The following is a 21,878-nucleotide window of genomic DNA, read 5'->3' as shown; positions in this document are numbered from 1 at the left end:
CAACCCTGAAAATGGAGTACTAGAAATAACTTATAAGGGACCGACATGATGAAATCGGCCCGACAAAGCTACAAAAAGTTATAAAAGTAATCCATAAAAAGAGACCTGACAAGGTCCAAATAAAATGGATTACTAGAAATAACTTAGAAGGGTCCGACATGATGAAGTCGGCCCGACAAAGCTACAAAAAGTTATAAAAGTAATCCATAAAAAGAGACCTAACAAGGTCCAAATAAAATGGATTACTAGAAATAACTTAGAAGGGACCGACATGATGAAGTCGGCCCGACAAAGCTACAAAAAGTTATAAAAGTAATCCATAAAAAGAGATCTGACAAGGTCCAAATAAAATGGATTACTAGAAATAACTTAGAAGGGACCAACAATGACGAAATCGGCCCGACAAAGCTACAAAAAGTAATCCATAAAAAGAAACCTGACAAGGTCCAAATAAAATGGATTACTAGAAATAACTTAGGCAAACCGAGATGAAGAAGTCGGTCTAAGCCAATTCCAAGCAACAGAGCTGTAAAAAGTAAACCCAAGGGATTACTAAAAAGCCTAATGAAAGACATGCACGGCTCAACCATAACTTCACCAAAATCGACCTACCATGGGAGAACCACAAAGAATAAGTCGAACCAAGCCAGCCTCAAAAGCCATTTCGACTAAAACGTAGAAAGCAAAATAAAAGGAGGTCAGACATCTAGATGCTAACACTCTAAAAATGCCCGGAAGTGCCGAACAAAGCTGCATACAAAACATATCAAGAAAGAACAAAGCTGGCATAATAAGAGACTCAAGAGGCCACCCAAAAACAAAAATCGACCTCAAGTACTTAAGGAAACTACTTTGTTTTTCTACAAAGAGTTACTATAGAAAATCAACCAAAATATCCAAGTCAAAGACCACAAGTTACAAAAGTAAGGGTTCAAAAGTCCACAGACCGGGCTGTACAAAACATCAAATAAAATTCATCAAAGATCTAGGTTCTCATCGTGAGCAGCACCCTGAGTTGACGAAGGATAGACGATCCTCATGGGAATTGCATCTACAGTCCCATCATCCCGGTTCAGGATTTGAACATCAGGGGCGGACTCGGACTGGCCGACCTCAGTAGTAGGAGTTGAAGAAGTCAGAGTAGCAGAGGATTTGGCAGATGGCACAAGAAGAGGATCTACATCTACATCATCATCATCTGAGCCATCAGGGACAATCTTACCATCTACTACAATGTTGTCCAAGCTGAATAGGGTGAGGTCAAGTTCGGGCACAAGAACTCAAACCTGAGCTTTCAAATTCTCACAAGCAGCATTCACGCTGCCTACAAGATGCCCCTGGAGCTCAAGATAGTTAGTCCGAACAGAGTCTAACCTCTCCCTGAGCTCAAACATCTCACCATAAGTTAAGACATAGCTTTCCTTATGCTTCTGTGCCATCTCCTCAGCCAAGTTCGCAGAAGCCACCGCAGTAGTAGCCCGAGTCTTCTCACCCTTCAACTCTTTTTCCAGCTTCGCCACCTTTAACTCAAGCTCCTCTTTCAACCCCTTGATCCTGTCAAACTTCGATTTAGCCTCCTCCATAAAAGCCTTTGTTTGCATGAATGGGAAGATCTTGGGTAGTTCGGTATAAAGCTGCTTCCATATGTGCCATCTTAATACTGCTCCAGGTAATAAAGTCCAAATGACGAAGGAGGGAGACATCATCAGTAAGAACAACACCATAAGGAGCAACTTGCTGATCAACAAACCCAACGGCATCAAAGTCAGGGGCGTCCAAATTGAAAGGCTCAACAGTCCTCTGTCTTTTTGGAGGAGGGCTAACAGTAGGGGAGGAAGTAGCAGCAGAGGTCTGGGGAGGATCAACCAAATGGACCTGAGGAGTTGGAATCATCCTCCTAGGCCCAGCAAAGCTCAAGATCAACTTCTTAGGAGGAACTTGAGAAGATTCCTCCCCTACAGCCTTATCCGAGATGTTCTTGGTAGTGGTAGCCTTCCTCGACTTCTTAAAGGCTTTCAGGAATCGTTGGTCTTTGCCATCTCTGAAAACCAAATCAATCAAAAAACAGGTTACAAACTGGAAGAAAAAGAAGCAAAAGCAAGTAAAACAGAGCGAAGGAAGTCGGTCATTACCCAGCTTAGCTCGAACAAGAGAAGGGTCCCCCAAAAATCTCTTTGTATTGAGAAGGGGAGGTTGCCCCCAAATATCTTCCAATACATCCACAAAAGCCTGCTCGACCTCATCAAGCATCTCCCACGAGTATCGAGACACTACAATATTATTTTGCCAACACAAGGGTAAGGCATGTTCGTTATTCGACTCTAAGAAAAATGGTCGAGCTCCCTCAACAGCTCGGACCTTAAAAAAGTAATTCTTAAAGTCCCTAAAAGACTCGTCATACATAGCAAACACTTTATGTCCTTGAGCAGACCGAAAGAAAATCTAAGAAGCTTTCTTTTTTGAAGAGATCCCGGGCTTAGTCAAAACAAAAAGATAAAGAAAGAGAGTTTGAGAAGGTTTGACATCCAACTCTTGGGAAAGCAACTGAAAAATCTTAATAAAGCCCCATGAGTTATGATGGAGCTGGGATGGAGCTACATTACATGACCACAGCAAGTTAGTCACGAAAGAGGTAAAAGGTAGGGTAATGTTCATCTGGCTAAAAAAGTAATCGTAAGCATAAAAGAAGGGGCATTCCCCCTGGGTTAGAGAAGGAAAGAAAACCTCTCATCAGAATCCGGCGCCACCAACTCGTAGTTCTTCTCCTGATCCCCACTACTACAGATTCGTTGATACTTTCTAAGCTCCGTGCAGAATTCAGAATTAACTACGGAGACACACATCAGGACAGGGAGTCCAGCCAGTCGGACATACCTTCGGGGACCTTGTAAGATGTCTCAACAATATTTTTGCGAGAAGACATGGTTAACAAGTCCTACAGCAAGGAAAAAAGAGAGAGGGATTACTAAATAAACAGCTCGAGCATAACAAAGAAAACAGCTCGGACAAAAGAGATATAACTCAACCTAAGGTACATAGGGTAGAAGCAATAGCAAAAGGAAACCCCAGGACACAACCCAAGGTCCAGGGGCATCCTTTGGAGGCAGTAACAGAACGAGGACTTAATCTATCTCAGCAATGAAAAAATAACCTTATTTCAAACAAAAGACACTACGAGAAGAAAAGTCAAAAAATCAGAAAGTCATCAAAAGTATCCATCTTTCAACAAAACTACTAGCAAAGGAAACTGTCAACATCAAATAGATCAAAAGCACCAAAGGCACAATCTTTTTCAAGAATCAAGCAGTTCATAAGCCACAAAAAGTATGATCAGAAGAAGTGACAACATGCAAAACCCTAAAAGCATCAAATTATCAGGGAATACACCAAGGAGCATATATAAGTCGGAGGAACTCCAGAAAACATGCATCACAGCAACAATCAAGCACGGCGATACAAAAAGGTTCAAACTTCCCAAACGTAAATTCAAGCAAAATCAGAACTTTGCCAAAATAGAACAATACAAGCACGAAAGAAGTAAAAGAAAGAGACAGAAAGAAAACCAACCTGCAAAGGGGAGGAGACGATGAACACTGAGAAGTTGAAGCAACAAGGCAGAAAAACACCTCTCAAAAAAATGAAGCACCAGCAATCACTAAAGGTGCCACAAGAAGAAGCACGAAAATGTGAAAGCAAAAGAGTCCCAGGCGAGCCAGAAAAATAGAAGAATAAAAGAATGGAGTTTCAAAGAAGCAAAGAGAGAAAACATAAAGCAAGAGTCTTTTCAGCAATTCAAAGTGAAAATAGGGAAAATGGAACATTAAGAAGTTAATGGGTCATTAAAAACCCTCGCACGTTCCCAAGGCAAGGAACACACGTTTTCAAAATTAAAAGGAGTAAAGAAAAAAACGTTCTGTATTCAGAGGGAAGCTTTACAAAAGAAATCAACAAATGCTCGAGCTCGGCTTCTCCGGAGAAGGATTGAAGTCCTAAAACTAAGGACTCGACCTCAAAAGGAAGACCACACTCGGGTAAGGGTACTGTTCATACCCTGAGTCGAGCTGTCCGACCTGGGCTGAGTCGACCGACCTCTTCATGTCAAAACTACCCGACCTCTTCTCAAAAGAGTTCGGCCAAAACTGCTACAGATGCCCAAGAGGGCCTAAATAGAGGAAGACGACCCAAATCTAAAGAAAACCCAAGCCTAGAAGGATAAGGGCGGTTACCCCTAAAGATAAGATGACTTCACTCAAAGATAAGATAACTATCTTATCTCCAGAAAGGTCACTCTACACCATTATAAATACACTGGAGCACCCAGGTATAACTCATACTCTGATTCTACTAAAAAACCTGCTTAATACCCTTGCTAACTTAAGCATCGGAGTCCCTTGCAGGTACCACCACCCTCCGGTGACGAAGGATCAACACCACCACCAAGTCCAACAAGTCGGACACGGCAGCTCCGACCAGTACAGAAGATATCGTCCGAGATCGACCTACAGTTTCAGTTAACCCTCGGAACAAAAACCCTAGTAGATGCTTGTGGTGAAGATGTGTCAAGAAGGGACCTGGGCAAGTAAATCCTTAAGGGTGTTTCAACACCTAGTATCCTAAAGCCAACTGGTCTGGGAGTGCTAATTGAAAGCCTAACTAAAGGGTTGTCTTGAGACAAAATACTTAGAGTCATGATCAATAAATAGAAGAGAAAGAACCACCAAAAAAAGAAAAAGAAATAATTCTTATTACTTCAAGGTGACAATCAATAAAAGGACCCCTGAAGCTTATATTTGAAAGGACTCTCAAAGATCTAGAAGCTCTTTGTGGCATTGAAACCAAAATATGCATGCATGTGTTAAACACTTAGTCCTATCCTTAGTTATGTTTGTATCCACTCAAGGTCAAGTCCCAATTCTTATATAAACCACTCACATTGATTTGCTTGGGACAAGCAAAGCTTAAATTTGGTGTTGTGATGACTTGCATCATCTACCCTTTTTTCTTGCATAAAAAGGACCATAAAGAGCATAATCTCACTTGATCATTGCAAGTCATGCAATATTTGATGAATACTATAGTACATTGCTTTGAAATGAATTCGTGATGAATTTCAGGTGAAAAAGACATCAAAAATGGGAAGAAAACAACAAAACAAACTGGGCGTGTGAAACTGGCGTGCCACTTGGAGCAAACGCCAAAAATGCACTGGCGTGGGCCAGGAGCTGTGCGTGGCATGCAAGTACTGAAGTCCAAAGGGGATTCTCAAAGCATTTACATGGGCGTGGCATGCCAGAAGCTGGGAATGGCATGCCAGTACAGTTTTCCAGAGAGCGACAATGAATGCCACTAAAGGGGCATGACACACTAGGTTAGGCGTGGCACGCCTAGCTCACCACTTACTTTGGGTGTGCCACTTGAGCCATGGTCGTGGCACGCTAATTCACCACTCCAGAAGGGATCATCACTAGGGTGTGCCACTTGGTGTTGAAGGCATAGCACGCCAGCTTCAAAAGTCACTTGGGCGTGCCACATGAGGTGCCAGTCGTGGCACGCCAAGCTTAAGAAACCCACAAATGAACGGGCATGCCACTTGAGTAGCATGGTGTGGCACGCTAGTACAAAATTCCAGAGAAGGAGCTGAAGCCTAAAAAAGGTTTGGGCATGCCACTTGAGGTCGAAGGCGTGGCACGCCAAGCCCTCACCCTCACTTGGGCGTGCCACTTGAGCATCCAGGCTTGGCACGCCAGCGTACAAGAAGGCCAAAGCAAAGGCTGGGCGTGCCACTTGGTATTGAAGGCGTGGCACGCCAGCTCAAGAGTCTCACCTGGGCGTGCCACTTGAATTCTGGGCGTAGCACGCCAGCTACTGGAACCAAGGCGAAATGATTGGCGTGGCACGCCAGTCTCTGGGCGTGACACACTAGTTATATTTTCTAGAGAGGGAGATAGGAGGCCAACCATAAGGGCGTGCCACTTGGTATCGAAGGCATGGCACGCCAGCTACCACTCTCCACCCAGGCGTGCCACTTTGAGTCTCAGGTGTGGCACACCATCATCATTAATCAACCAAAAGAAGAGCTGGGCGTGCCACTTGAATGCTGGGCGTGGCACGCCAGCAAAGGACCATGCACACAAATGCGCGTGGCACACCAGACCTTAGGTGTGTCACTCTAGTTCAACTTTCCAGAAGCAAGAAGAAGAGGGAGAAGGCCTGGGCGTGACACTTGGGCTCGAAGGCGTGGCACGCCAGGCTACACAAGTGATTAAAAGACTCTGGGCGTGCCACTTGGGCTTGAAGGTGTGGCACGCTAGGGAAGCTAATCAAGGAGGGCGTGCCACTTGATGAGCTGGGCATGGCACGCCAAGCCAGAATCAGAGGAAGGCGTGGCACACCACTGAAGCGCCAGCCACACACCAGTTGGGAGAAGGGGGTTAACCAATTAGGAAGCTAAGTTGTAGAACATAGCTTTTAGATTTACTTTTACTTCATCATTTTCTCTATCTTGAGTACTTTTCTCTGAGCTTTGAGTAGCTAAATTCCCTCTCATTGAGAGAGGGAGCTCTGTTGTACTTGATGGATTAATGATAGCAAATTTCTTCTTCTCTTCATCTTCTCTTTGATTTGCTAGAAGGAATTTCATTTTTCATGTTTAGTGTTTAATTATCTTGGAAAAGAGATTGAATGCAAAATGGGTTTCATTGGAACGTAGGAAAAGGAAACATGAAACCATGCTAGAAATCCCTTCTCACACTTGAGTAGGATATGGGTTTTGGTGTTTGGATATGGTGACATAAAATCCTCCCTCTACTTGGACCTATGATGATGTGTGGTATAATCAGGGACCAAGCATATCTCTCTTCATGAGAAATTAGACCAAGGAATTGGCTATTGATCAAGATCTGAGAGATTAAGTTACCAAAGGATTGGGACTCAGTCAATCATGATTGGCAAGAGGTCAATGAGTTGCATGATTGAAGAGGATATAAGCTGGATTTAATCCAAAAAGACAGCATCTCCTGATCTCAATGAATTCCCCTATTCTTATCTTTCATCTTCTTTATAGCTTTCTTTTACATTCTGCAAATCCCCATTCCCATTTACAATTAAGACATTTAATCTTTTGCCCTTTACATTCTTGCCATTTTGATTTCTGCATTTTACTACTTCTCTTTATTTTTAAGTCATTTATAATTTTTCCCATTTATAATTCTGCAATCACAATCTATTCTGTTAGCTTAACTAATTCACCAATTTATTAAAATTGTTCAAAGCTACCAAGCTCTGTGGATACGATCCCACTCCACTGTGGGTTATTACTTGACGATAATTTTGGTGCGCTTCCCAAAAGAGCGGATTCATCATTTTTCAAATGGGGAGTGAATCCCGATTATCAATGTTCTATAGACAAAATACTCCAAGCAAGTTGGCAAATGGTGCACGAAATTGTGATCATCAACAATGGTGCCAAAAACTTAGTAGCGCTCTCAAACGTGAATCACACTTTGTCACAACTCCGCACAACTAACCAGCAAGTGCACTGGGTAGTCCAAGTAATACCTTACGTGAGTAAGGGTCGATCCCACGTAGATTGTTGGTATGAAGCAAGCTATGATCATCTTGTAAATCTCAGTTAGGCAGATTATAATGGTTATAAAGGTTTTCGAAATTAATAATAAATAAACCATAAAATAAAGATAGAGATACTTATGTAATTCATTAGTGGGAATTTCAGATAAACTCATGGAGATACTGTGTTCCTTCTGAATCTCTGCCTTCCTACTGTTTTTATCCAATCCTTCTTACTCATTTCCATGGCAACCTGTATGTAGGGCATCACCATTGTCAATGGCTACATCCCATCCTCTCAGTGAAAATGGTCCAAATGCTCTGTCACAGCACGGCTAATCATCTGTCGGTTCTCGATCATGTCGGAATAGGACCCATTGATTCTTTTGCGTCTGTCACCACGCGCAACAATTGTGAGTTTGAGGCTCGTCACAGTCATTCAATCCCTAAATCCTACTCGAAATACCACAGACAAGGCTTAGACTTTTCAGATTCTCAAGAGTGAGCACCAAAGGGTTCTAGCTTATACCACGAAGATTCTGATTAAGGAATCCAAGAGATATTCGTTCATTCTGAGGTAGAACGGAAGCGGTTGTCAATCACGTGTTCATAGGTGAGAATGATGATGAGTGTCACGGATCATCACATTCGTCATGTTGAAGTGCAACGAATATCTTAGAATAAGAACAAGCTGAATTGAATAAAAGATAGTAGTAATTGCATTAAAACTCGAGATACAGCAAAGCTCCACACCTTAATCTATGGTGTGTAGAAACTCCACCGTTGAAAATACATAAGTGATGGTCCAGGCATGGCCGAATGGCCAGCCCCAAAAATGTGATATGAATTCTGATAATAGGGAGAAGGACCTGGTCTAAGGATTGGACGTCCGAAAATGAAAATACAATAGTAAAAAGTCCTATTTATACTAGACTAGCTACTAGGGTTTACAGAAATAGTCTAAGTGCAGAAATCCACTTCCGGGGCCCACTTTGGTGTGTGCTTGGGCCGAGCATGAGCTTTACACGTGCAGAGGCTTCTTTTGGAGTTAAACGCCAAGTTGTAACGTGTTTTTGGCGTTTAACTCTGGTTTGTGATGTGTTTTTGGCGTTTTACTCCAGAATGCAGCATGGAACTGGGGTTGAACGCCAGTTTGCGTCGTCTAAGCTCGAACAAAGTATGGACTATTATATATTTCTGGAAAGCTTTGGATGTCTACTTTCCAAAGCCATTAAGAGCGCGCCATTTGGAGTTCTGTAGCTCCAGAAAATCCATTTCGAGTGCAGGGAGGTCAGAATCCAACAGCATTAGCAGTCCTTTGTCAGCCTCCTATCAGACTTTTGCTTAGATCCCTCAATTTCAGCCAGAAAATACCTGAAATTATAGAAAAACACACAAACTCATAGTAAAGTCCAGAAATGTAAATTTAGCATAAAAACTAATGAAAACACCCCTAAAAGTAGCTAGATCCTACTAAAAACTACCTAAAAACAATGCCAAAAAGCGTATAAATTATCCGCTCATCACAACACCAAACTTAAATTGTTGCTTGTTCCCAAGCAACTAAAAAGCAATTAGGATAAAGAGAAGAGAATATACTATAAATCCCAAAATATCAATGAATATTAGTTCTAATTAGATGAGCGGGACTTGTAGCTTTTTGCTTCTGAATAGTTTTGGCATCTCACTTTATCCTTTGAAGTTTAGAATGATTGGCTTCTATAGGAACTCAGAGTTCAGATAGTGTTAATTGATTCTCCTAGTTAAGTATGTTGATTCTTGAACATAGCTACTTTTATGAGTCTTAGCAGTGGCCCTAAGCACTTTGTTTTCCAGTATTACCACCGGATACATAAATGCCACAGACACATGACTGGGTGAACCTTTTCAGATTGTGACTCAGCTTTGCTAAAGTCCCCAGTTAGAGGTGTCCAGAGCTCTTAAGCACACTCTTTTTGCTTTGGATCACAACTTTAACCACTCAGTCTCAAGCTTTTCACTTGGACCTGCATGCCACAAGCACATGGTTAGGGACAGCTTGATTTAGCCGCTTAGGCTTGGATTTTATTTCCTTGGGCCCTCCTATCTATTGATGCTCAAAGCCTTGTATCCTTTTTACCCTTGCCTTTTGGTTTTAAAGGCTATTGGCTTTTTCTGCTTGCTTTTTCTTCTTTTTTGCCACTTTTCTTCTCTTTTTTTTCGCAAGCTTTTGCTATTCACTGCTTTTTCTTGCTTCAAGAATCAATTTTATGATTTTTCAGATTATCAATAATATTTCTCTTTTTCATCATTCTTTCAAGAGCCAACAATTTTAACATTCATAAACAACAAGATCAAAAATATGCACTGTTCAAGCATTCATTCAGAAAACAGAAAGTATTGTCACCACATCAATATAATTAAACTAATTTCAAGGATGAATTCAAAACTCATGTACTTCTTGTTCTTTTGTATTAAAAACATTTTTCAGTTAAGAAAGGTGAAGGATTCATGGAATTATTCCTAGCTTTAAGACATAGTTACTAAATACTAATGATCATGTAATAAAGACACAAACATAGGAAAACATGAATTTCAAAAATCAAAAAGCAGAGAGATAAGAACAAGGAAGTTAAGGAATGAGTCCACCTTAGTGATGGTGGCATCTTCTTCTTGAAGGACCAATGATGTCCTTGAGCTCCTCTATGTTTCTTCCTTGCCTTTGTTGCTCCTCCCTCATAGCTCTTTGATCTTCTCTAATTTCATTGAGAATGATGGAGTGCTCTTGATGTTCCACCCTTAATTGGTCCATGTTGTAACTCAAGTCTTCTAGAGAAGTGTTGAGTTGTTCCCAATAGTTGTTTGGAGGAAAATGCATCCCTTGAGGCATCTCAGGGATTTCTTGATGATGAGCTTCCTCATGCGTCTCTTGAGATCCATGAGTAGGCTCTCTTGTTTGCTCCATCCTCTTCTTAGTGATGGGCTTGTCCTCTTCAATTAGGATGTCTCCTTCTATGATAACTCCAGTTGAGTAGCATAGATGGCAAATGAGATAAGGAAAAGCTAGCCTTGCTAAGGTGGAGGGCTTTTCGGCTACTTTGTAGAGTTCTAGAGAGATGACTTCATGAACTTCTACTTCCTCTCCAATCATGATGCTATGGATCATGATGGCCCGATCCACAGTAACTTCGGATCGGTTGCTAGTGGAGATAATAGAACGTTGGATGAACTCCAACCATTCTCTAGCCATAAGCTTAAGGTCCAGTCTTCTCAATTAAACCGGCTTGCCTTTAGAGTCTCTTTCCCATTGAGCTCTTTCAACACATATGTCCATAAGGACTTGGTCCAACCTTTGATCAAAGTTGACCCTTTTAGTGTAGGGGCGTGCGTTTTCTTGCATTATACGCAAGTTGAACGCCAACCTTATATTTTCCAAACTGAAATCTAAGCATTTCCCCCGAACCATTGTGATATAATTCTTTGGTTTTGGGTTCATACTTTTATCATGGTTCCTAGTGATCCATGTATTGGCATAGAACTCTTGAACCATTAAGATTTTGACTTGTTGAATGGGGTTGGTCAAAACTTCCCAACCTCTTCTTTGAATCTCATGTCGGATCTCCGGATACTTATTTTCCTTGAGCATGAAAGGGACCTCAGGGATCACCTTCTTCTTGGCCACAACTTCATAGAAGTAGTCTTGATGGACCTTTGAGATGAATCTCTCCATCTCTCATGACTCGAAGGTGGAAGCTTTTGTCTTTCCTTTCCTCTTTCTAGAGGTTTCTCTGGCCTTAGGTGCCATAAGTGGTTATGGAAAAACAAAAAAAGCTATGCTTTTACCACCCCAAACTTAGAATATTGCTCGCCCTCAAGCAAAAGAAGAAAGAATAGAAGAAGAAGAAGAGAATATGGAGGAGAGGGGGAGAGATGTGTATCCGGCCAAAGGGGAGAAGAGAGGGTTGTGTAGTGTGAGAATGAAGAAGGATGGAGGGGTTTATATAGTGGAGGGAGAGGGGTTTGGTTCGGCCATTTAGGGTGGGTTTGGGTGGCGAAGAGATTTTGAGTTTTGAAGGTAGGTGGGGTTTATGGGGAAGAGAGGATGGATTTGAGTGGTGAAGAGGTGATGGGGAAGAGAGATTGAGGTGATTGGAGAAGGGTTTTTGGGGAAGAGTGTTATTGGGTTATGTGAAAGAAGAAAGAAGGTGAGTTGAGGTAGGTGGTGATCCTGTGGGGTCCACAGATCCTGAGGTGATCCTGTGGGGTCCACAGATCCTGAGGTGTCAAGGTTTTATCATCCATGCACCAATTAGGCATGTAAAATGCCCTCAGCATGCAATCCTGGCATTTAATGCCAGATTAATGCTTGTTTCTTGCATTAAACGCCAGTTCTATGCTTGTTTTGGGCGTTCAACGCCAGTCCGTAGCATGTTTCTGGCATTGAATGCCAGTTCCATGCTTGTTTCTGGCGTTTAACGCCAGCTCTCCTCAGGGTGTAATCCTAGTGTTTAAATGCCAGACTACTGCTTGTTTCTAGCGTTCAACGCCATATTCATGCTCTGTTTTGGCGTTGAACGCCAGCCAGATGCTCCTTACTGGCGTTTAAACGCCAGTAAGCTCTTCCTCCAGGGTGTGCTGTTTCCTCTCCTGTTTTTTATTATGTTTTTAATTTTAGTATTTGTTTTGTGACTCCACATGATCATTAACCTAATAAAACATAAAAGAATAATAAAAATATATATAAATAAAAATTAGGTTGCCTCCCAATAAGCGCTTCTTTAATGTCATTAGCTTGACAGTGAGCTTTCATGGAGCTTCACATATGTTCAGAGCATTGTTAGGACCTCCCAACACCAAACTTAGAGTTTGAATGTGGGGGTTCAACACCAAACTTAGAGTTTGGTTGTGGCCTCCCAACACCAAACTTTGAGTTTGATTGTGGGGGCTTTGTTTGACTCTGTATTGAGAGAATCTTATCGTGCCTCTTTTCCATGTTTACAGAAGGATACCCTTGGGCCTTAAACACAAGGTAGTCCTCATTCAATTGAAGGACTAATTCTCCTCTGTTAACATCAATCACAGCTCCTGCTGTGGCTAGGAAGGGTCTTCCAAGGATGATACATTCATCCTTCTCCCTCCTGGTGTCTAGGATTATGAAATCAGCAGGGATGTAAAGGCCTTTAACCTTTATTAACACGTCCTCTACCAATCCATAAGCTTGTCTTATTGACTTGTCTGCCATCTCTAATGAGAAAGTGGCAGCTTGTACCTCAAAGATTCCCAGTTTCTCCATTACAAAGAGTGGCATAAGATTTATACCTGACCCAGGTCGCACAGAGCCTTCTCAAAAGTAATGGTGCCCATGGTACAGGGTATTAAGAATTTACCAGGATCTTGTTTCTTTTGAGGTAAAGTTTGCTGAACCCATGTATCTAGTTCACTAATGAGTAAAGGAGGTGCATCTTCCCAAGTCTCATTACCAAACAACTTGGCATTCAACTTCATGATAGCTCCTAGATATTGAGCAACTTGCTCTCCAGTTACATCTTCATCCTCTTCAGAGGAAGAATAGTTTTTAGAGCTCATGAATGACAGAAGGAGGTTTAATGGAATCTCTATGGTCTCTATATGAGCCTCAGATTCCTTTAGGTCCTCACTAGGGAACTCCTTCTTGTCTGGAAGACGTCCCAAGAGGTCTTCCTTATTGGGATTCACGTCCTTCCCTTCCTCTCTAGGTTCGGCCATATTGACAATATCAATGGCCTTGCACTCTCTTTTTGGATTCTCTTTTGTATTGCTTGGGAGAGTGCTAAGAGGAGTTTCAGTGATTTTCTTACTCAGCTGGCCCACTTGTGCCTCTAAATTTCTAATGGAGGACCTTGTTTCACTCATGAAACTTAAATTGGCCTTAGACAGATCAGAGAATATATTTGCTAAGCTAGAAGAGCTCTGCTCAGAATTCTCTATCTGTTGCTGAGAAGATGATGGAAAAGGCTTGCTATTGCTAAGCCTATTTCTTCCACCAATATTAAAGCCTTGTTGGGGCTTTTGTTGATCCTTCCATGAGAAGTTTGGATGCTTTCTCCATGAGGAATTATAGGTGTTTCCATATGGTTTTCCCATGTAATTTACCTCTGCTATTGCAGGGGTCTCAGGATCATAAGCTTCTTCTTCAGAAGATGCCTCTTTAGTACTGTTGGATGCATTTTGCCATCCATTCAGACTTTGAGAAATCATGTTGACTTGCTGAGTCAACATTTTGTTCTGAGCCAATATGGCATTTAGAGCATCAATTTCAAGAACTCCCTTCCTCTGAGGCATCCCATTATTCACAGAATTCCTCTCAGAAGTGTACATGAATTGGTTATTTGCAACCATGTCAATAAGTTCTTGAGCTTATGCAGGCGTTTTCTTTAGGTGAATGGATCCACCTGTAGAATGGTCCAGTGACATCTTGGAGAACTCATATAGACCATAATAGAATATATCCAAAATGGTCTACTCTGAAAGCATGTCAGAAGGACACCTTTTGGTCATCTGCTTGTATCTTTCCCAAGCTTCATAGAGGGATTCACCATCTTTTTGTTTGAAGGTCTGAACATCCACTCTAAGCTTGCTCAGATTTTGAGAAGGAAAGAACTTAGCCAAGAGGGCCGTGACCAGCTTATCCCAAGAGTCCAGGCTATCTTTAGGTTGTGAGTCCAACCATGTTCTAGCTCTGTCTCTTACAGCAAAAGGGAAAAACATGAGCTTGTAGACTTCAGGATCTACTCTATTAGTTTTAACAGTCTCACAAATCTGCAAGAACTCAGTTAAAAATTGATAGAGATCTTCTGGTGGAAGTCCATGAAACTTGCAGTTCTGTTGCATTAAAGCAACTAGTTGAGGCTTCAGGTCAAAATTGTTTGCTCCAATGGTAGGGATTGAAATGCTTCTTCCATCAAATTTGGAAGTAGGTGTAGTACAGTCACCAAGCATCCTCCTTGTGCCTCCACCATTGTTATTGGGTTCAGCCATGTCTCTCTCTTTTTCGAGATTCTCTGTAAGGTTTTGTCTGGATTGTTGTGTTTTAGCTTCTCTTAGCTTCTTCTTCAGAGTCCTTTCAGGTTCCGGATCTGCTTCAACAAGAATGTTCTTGTCCCTGCTCCTGCTCATATGAAAAAGAAGAGAACAGAAAAAAGAGTAATCCTCTATGTCACAGTATATAGATTCCTTTATGTTAGTAGAAGAATAAAAGAATAAAGGAAGGAGAAGAGGTAAGAATCCAAACACAAGGGGGAGGAGTGGGTTCGAATTCTTGAGTAGAAGATAAGTGTTAGTAAATAAATAATTAAATAGAAGAAGAAGAGAGAGAGAAGTTTTCAAAAATAAATTTTGAAAAATGGTTAGTGATTTTCGAAAATTAAGAGAAGAAATAAAATTAAAATTAAAATTTGAAACAATTAGTTAATTACGAAAATTTTTTGAAAAAGAGGGAAGTGATTTTCAAAAATTAGAAAGAGAAAAGTAGTTAGGTGGTTTTGAAAAAAATAAGAAACAAACAAAAAGTCAATTATTTAGTTAAAAAAGATTTGAAAATCAATTTTGAAAAGATAAGAAGTTAGAAAAAATATTTTGAAATCAAATTTTTTTTGAAAAAGATATAATTTTGAAAAAGATATGATAGAAAATATATGATTGAAATTTATTTTGAAAAAGATTTAATTTTTGAAATTAAAATTGATTACTTGACTAACAAGAAACTAAAAGATATGATTCTAGAATTTAAAGATTGAACCTTTCTTAACAAGAAAGTAACAAACTTCAAATTTTTGAATTAATCACATTAATTGTTAGTAAAGTTTTCAAAAATTATGAATTAAAATTAAGAAAAATATTTTGAAAAAAATTTAAAAAATTTTTTGAAAATAATAGAAGAAAAAATGAAAAAGATTTGATTTTTGAAAAAGATTTTGAAAAGATAAGATTTTTTTTAAAATTGAAATCTTGACTTGACTAACAAGAAAGAACTTATTTTAAAATTTTTTGACTAAGTCAACCCAAAGATTTCGAAATTTTGAGAGAATTAAGGGAAAGATATTTTTTTATTTTTGAATTTTTAGTGATGAGAGAGAAAAATACAAAAATGATTCACAACATGAAAATTATGAATCAAAACACATGATGCATGCAAGAACACTATGAATGTCAAGATGAATACCAATAATACTTTGAAGATCATGATGAACATCAAGAACATATTTTTGAAAAATTTTCAAGAAAAGAGAAACATGCAAGACACCAAACTTAGAAATTTTCAATGCTTAGACACTATGAATGCAAAAATGCATATGAAAAACAAAAAAAAGACACAAAACAAGAAAATGTGAAGATCAAACAATAAGACTTATCAAGAACAACTTGAAGATCATGAAGAACACATGCCTGGATTTTTCGAAAAATATGCAAAATTTTAAAAACATGCAATTGACACCAAATTTAAAATTTGACACTAGACTCAAACAAGAGACACAAAATATTTTTTTGATTTTATGATTTTCTAATTTTTTTGTATTTTTCGAAAATTATTTTTTTGAAAAACGAAAATAAAGAAAAAAAATTTTTTGAAAGATTTTTTGAAAAATTTTTGAAAAGAAAATTACCTAATCTGAGCAATAAGATGAACCGTCAGTTGTCCAAACTCGAACAATCCCCGGCAACGGCGCCAGTAACTTTGTGCACGATATTGTGATCATCAACAATGGCGCCAAAAACTTGGTAGCGCTCTCAAATGTGAATCACACTTTGTCACAACTCCACACAACTAACCAGCAAGTGCACTGGATCGTCCAAATAATACCTTACGTGAGTAAGGGTCGATCCCACGGAGATTGTTGGTATGAAGCAACTTATGGTCATCTTGTAAATCTCAGTTAGGCAGATTATAATGGTTATAAAGGTTTTCGAAATTAATAATAAATAAAGCATAAAATAAAGATAGATATACTTATGTAATTCATTGGTGGGAATTTCAGATAAACGCATGGAGATACTGTGTTCCTTCTGAATCTCTGCCTTCCTACTATTTTCATCCAATCCTTCTTACTCCTTTCCATGGCAAGCTGTATGTAGGACATCACCGTTGTCAATGGCTACATCCCATCCTCTCAGTGAAAATGGTCCAAATGCTCTGTCACAGCACAGCTAATCATCTGTCGATTCTCGATCATGTCAGAATAGAATCTATTGATTCTTTTGCGCCTATCACCACGCCCAACAATCGCGAGTTTGAAGCTCGTCACGGTCATTCAATCCCTGAATCCTACTCGGAATACCACAAACAAGGTTTAGACTTTTCGGATTCTCAAGAGTGGCCGCCAAAGGGTTCTAGCTTATTCCACAAAGATTCTGATTAAGGAATCCAAGAGATATTCGTTCATTCTGAGGTAGAACGGAAGTGGTTGTCAATCATGTGTTCATAGGTGAGAATGATGATGAGTGTCACGGATCATCACATTTGTCATGTTGAAGTGTAATGAATATCTTATAATAAAAACAAGTTGAATTGAATAAAAGATAGTAGTAATTGCATTAAAACTTGAGGTACAGCAGAGCTCCACACCTTAATCTATTGTGTGTAGAAACTCCACCGTTGAAAATACATAAGTGATGGTCCAGGCATGGCCGAATGGCCAGCCCCCAAAATGTGATATGAATTATGATAATAGGGAAAAGGACCTGGTCTAAGAACTGGACGTCCGAAGATGAAAATACAATAGTAAAAAGTCCTATTTATACTAGACTAGCTACTAGGGTTTACAGAAATAAGTCTATGTACAGAAATCCACTTTCGGGGCCCACTTTGGTGTGTGCTTGGGCTGAGCATGAGCTTTACATTGCAGAGGCTTCTTTTGGAGTTAAACGCCAAGTTGTAACGTGTTTTTGGCGTTTAACTCTGGTTTGTGACGTGTTTCTGGCGTTTTACTCTAGAATGCAGCATGGAACTGGCGTTGAACCCCAGTTTGCGTCATCTAAGCTCGAACAAAGTATAGACCATTATATATTGCTGGAAAGCTCTGAATGTCCACTTTCAAACGCCGTTGAGACCGCGCCATTTGGAGTTCTGTAGCTCCAGAAAATTCATTTTGAGTGAAGGGAGGTCAGAATCCAACAGCATCAGCGGTCCTTTGTCAGCCTCCTATCAGACTTTTGCTCAGGTCCCTCAATTTCAGCTAGAAAATACCTAAAATTATAGAAAAACACAAAAACTCATATTAAAGTCTAGAAATGTGAATTTAGCATAAAAACTAATGAAAACATCCCTAAAAGTAGCTAGATCCTACTAAAAACTACCTAAAAATAATGCCAAAAAGCGTATAAATTATCCACTCATCAGTAAACACAATTGTTTTTCTTCAATTCAATCAATGGTATGCCCTAGAAATGATCTCAGGGAAATTCCTTGGTTTTTCACCAACTTATTCATTCTATCATGCAACATGCAAATATTAACTACCAAATATCCATAAATGATAAAGAAATATTTACAACAAACCAAACAAGATGAAATAGACATAAAACTACTCAAAAATGAAGAAATATTACTACAAGAACATTGCAAAGTGTCTTGAAAAGAGAAATTTTACCCCCTTTGAAGTAATCAATCCTCCCCCACACTTAGTATGTGCACGGCCCTCCGTGCATGCTTATGATCCGGGAGAATGAAGAGGGGCCACCTTCAGCTAGTGGACTCAGAAGTGGGTTGGTCAACTGCATCATGATCCTCCCCAGCTTTAGGAGGTGGGCCGGGGTCTCTTCCTTCTAGCCTTGCCGCTTTTGCTCCAAATGCTCCTTATGGTGGATATCATGCAAGATATCTTGGAATAATTCTGGAAGAGGACGGAGAAAGGGTAAAGCAGTTGACGAAATTGGTAGACATGACGGTGGTGCTGTGGGTATCTTCCTCTTGGAGGGTGTTATGTTTGTTGATCTTTCCAAATCTCCCCTCGGAATGAACTTATTACCTCTAGGAACCCTCAACATAATGTCTCTTGGACGCCATTCTACCCCCGCTGCTGTTGCTAAACGCATCACCATCGATGGAAAAAGGATGTTGATGTTCTTCTTCTCAATTAGTTTCCATATTGATGTGCGTAATAAAGGCATAATGGCTATACGCTTTCCTTTTATGATAGCCCAAAGTAGAAAAGCAGTCTTGAATCTCACATGGGTAGCATGGGTGCTGGGAATGATGTAGTCTGCCACAATTCGATTCCATATACGAGCTTTGGCATTCAAATCGAAGTAAGCTATTATTGCGGGAACAGATTTTCTCCCTTTGCTATTGATGAGCGGATAATTTATACGCTTTTTGGCATTGTTTTTAGTATATTTTAGTTAGTTTTTATTATATTTTTATTAGTTTTTATTTAAAATTAACTTTTCTGGACTTTACTATTAGTTTGTGTGTTTTTCTGTGATTTCAGGTATTTTCTGGCTGAAATTGAGGGACCTGAGCAAAAAAATCTGATTCAGAGGCTGAAAAAGGACTGCAGATGCTGTTGGATTCTGACCTCCCTGCACTCGAAGTCGATTTTCTGGAGCTACAGAAGCCCAATTGGCGCGCTCTTAATTGCGTTGGAAAGTAGACATCTTGGGCTTTCCCGCAATATATAATAGTCCATACTTTACCCAAGAATTGATGGCCCAAACTGGGGTTCCAAATCAGCTTCAGAATTTCAAGCGTTTAACGCCGGAACTGGCACAAAAGTTGGAGTTAAACGCCCAAACTGGCACAAAAGCTGGCGTTTAACTCCAGAAAAAGTCTCTACACATGAAAGCTTCAATGCTCAGCCCAAGCACACACCAAGTTGACCCCGGAAGTGGATTTCTTCGTTATTTACTCATTCTTGTAAACCCTAGGTCACTAGTTCACCATAAATAGGACTTTTTACTATTGTATCTGTACCTCATGACACATTACATGTTTCTTATTGTATCCTCTACGGCATGAGTCTCTAACCCCATGGTTGGGGGTGAGGAGCTTTGCTGTGTCTTGATGGATTAATGCAATTACTACTGTTTTTCATTCAATCACGCTTGCTTCTATTCTAAGATATCACTTGTTCCTCAACTTGATGAATGTGATTATCCGTGACACTCATCATCATTCTCACCTATGAACGTGTGCCTGACAACCACATCCGTTCTACTTTAGATTGAGTGAATATCTCTTGGATTCCTTAATCAAAATCTTCATGGTATAAGCTAGAATTGATTGCGACATTCAAGAGAATTCGGAAGGTTTAAACCTTGTCTGTGGTATTCTGAGTAGGATTCAAGGATTGAATGACTGTGATGAGCTTCAAACTCCTGAGGGCTGGGCGTTAGTGATAGACGCAAAAGAATCACTGGATTCTATTCCAACCTGATTGAGAACCGACAGATGATTAGTCGTGCTGTGACAGAGCGCGTTGAACATTTTCCCTGAGAGGATGGGAGGTAGCCATTGACAACGGTGAAACCCTACATACAGCTTGCCATGGAAGGAGCCTTGCGTGCTTGAAGAAGAAGACAGTAGAAAACCAGAGATTCAGAAGATAGAGCATCTCCAAAACCTTAACCTGTTTTCCATTACTGCAAAACAAGTATTTATTTCATGTTCTTTTACTTTTTACAATTAAATCTGAGAATTATTGATATCCTGACTAAGAGTTACAAGATAAGCATAGCTTGCTTCAAACCGACAATCTCCGTGGGATCGACCCTTACTCACGTAAGGTATTACTTGGACGACCCAGTGGACTTATTGGTTAGTTGTGCGGAATTACAAAAGTGTGAATGTGATTTCGTGCACCAAGTTTTTGGCGCCGTTGTCGGGGATTGTTCGAGTTTGGACAACTGATGATCTATCTTGTTGCTTAGATTAGGAATATTTTATTTTTATGGGTTTAGAGTCTTTTATTTGAGTCTAGTTTCATATTTTAAGTTTGGTGTCATTTGCATGCTTTTACTTTCTATTAATTTTTCGAATCTGCATAGTCTTAGCTATTTCTTTACCTATAAAAATTCTAAGTTTGGTGTCTTCTTTGTGTTTTCCTTTAAATTTTCGAAAATTTGTGTTTGATTTTCTAAAAATTTTAAGTTTGGTGTCATTTTGTTGTTTTTCTCTTTCCTCATTTCAAAAATCAAATCTTTTTCAAAATAATTTTCAATCATATCTTCTTAATTGCTAATTCCAAAATCTTTTTAATTAATTAATTAATTTAGTTTTCAATTTGCTTTGATTTTATTCTCTTTTGGTTTTCGAATTTTTATTTTATTTTTCATTCATTTTAGTTTATTACTTTTGGTTACTTTAAAAAAAATATAATAATATCCACATCATCTCCCTTTCTCCATCATGGACCTAAGTGGAATTGAGCAGTCTAGAAGGACTCTGGGGTCATATGCTAACCCCATTACAGTTGCGTATGGGAGTAGTATCTGTATACCTCCCACTAAAGCAAGCAGCTTTGAGCTAAATCCTCAACTCATTATCATGGTGCAGCAAAATTGCCAGTATTCCAGTCTTCCACAGGAAGAACCCACTGAGTTTCTAGCACAGTTCTTACAAATTGCTGACACAGTTCATGATAAAGAAGTGGATCAGAATGTCTACAGATTGTTACTGTTTCCATTTGCTGTAAAAGATCAAGCTAAGAGGTGGTTGAATAACCAACCCACAGCAAGCATAAAAACATGGAAACAGTTATCAGCAAATTCCTGAATCAATTTTACCCTCCAAAAAGGATGACACAGCTAAGGTTGGACATCCAAGGCTTTAAACAAGAGGATAATGAATCCCTTTATAATGCCTGGGAGAGGTATAGAGGTATGCTAAGGAAATGCCCCTCTGAAATGTTTTCAAAGTGGGTACAGTTAGACATCTTCTATTATGGGCTTACAGAAAAAGCTCAGATGTCTTTAGACCACTCAGCTGGTGGATCTATACACATAAGGAAGACGATTGAAGAGGCTCAAGAGCTCATAGATACAGTTGCTAGAAATCAACATCTATACTCAAGCAGTGAGTCCTCTATAAAAGAAGAAGCCATGTCAGTAACTACTGAACCTGACCCTCAAGAACAGATGGTTGAGCTTAATCAACAATTACTCCTTATGACAAAACAATTAGCAGAATTTAAAGAGATGCTCCAAGACACTAAAAATGCTAACAAGAATATGGAAGCACGATTGAATCGGACAAGACAGCAACTATCTAAACAGATAACAGAAGAATGCCAAGCTGTTAAATTAAGGAGTGGGAAGACATTGAATGTATCAACTCAAAGCAGCAGAAAGCTAAGAAAGGA

General features: G+C 39.7%; 1 non-coding gene across 1 annotated transcript; it reads left to right on the top strand.

Moving 5' to 3' along the window:
- The first annotated feature begins 14,052 nt into the window (after positions 1-14,052).
- LOC112700011 (small nucleolar RNA R71) lies at positions 14,053-14,160 on the top strand. Its single transcript, XR_003152937.1, has one exon. It is a non-coding gene; the product is annotated as a small nucleolar RNA R71 (small nucleolar RNA).
- Positions 14,161-21,878: the final 7,718 nt, after the last annotated feature.

The sequence above is a fragment of the Arachis hypogaea genome, chromosome 6 (genome assembly GCF_003086295.3).
Source record: "Arachis hypogaea cultivar Tifrunner chromosome 6, arahy.Tifrunner.gnm2.J5K5, whole genome shotgun sequence".
Classification (NCBI taxonomy): domain Eukaryota; kingdom Viridiplantae; phylum Streptophyta; class Magnoliopsida; order Fabales; family Fabaceae; genus Arachis; species Arachis hypogaea.
Note: the sequence above shows the minus strand (reverse complement) of the source record. Positions and strands in the feature narration are given on the sequence as shown.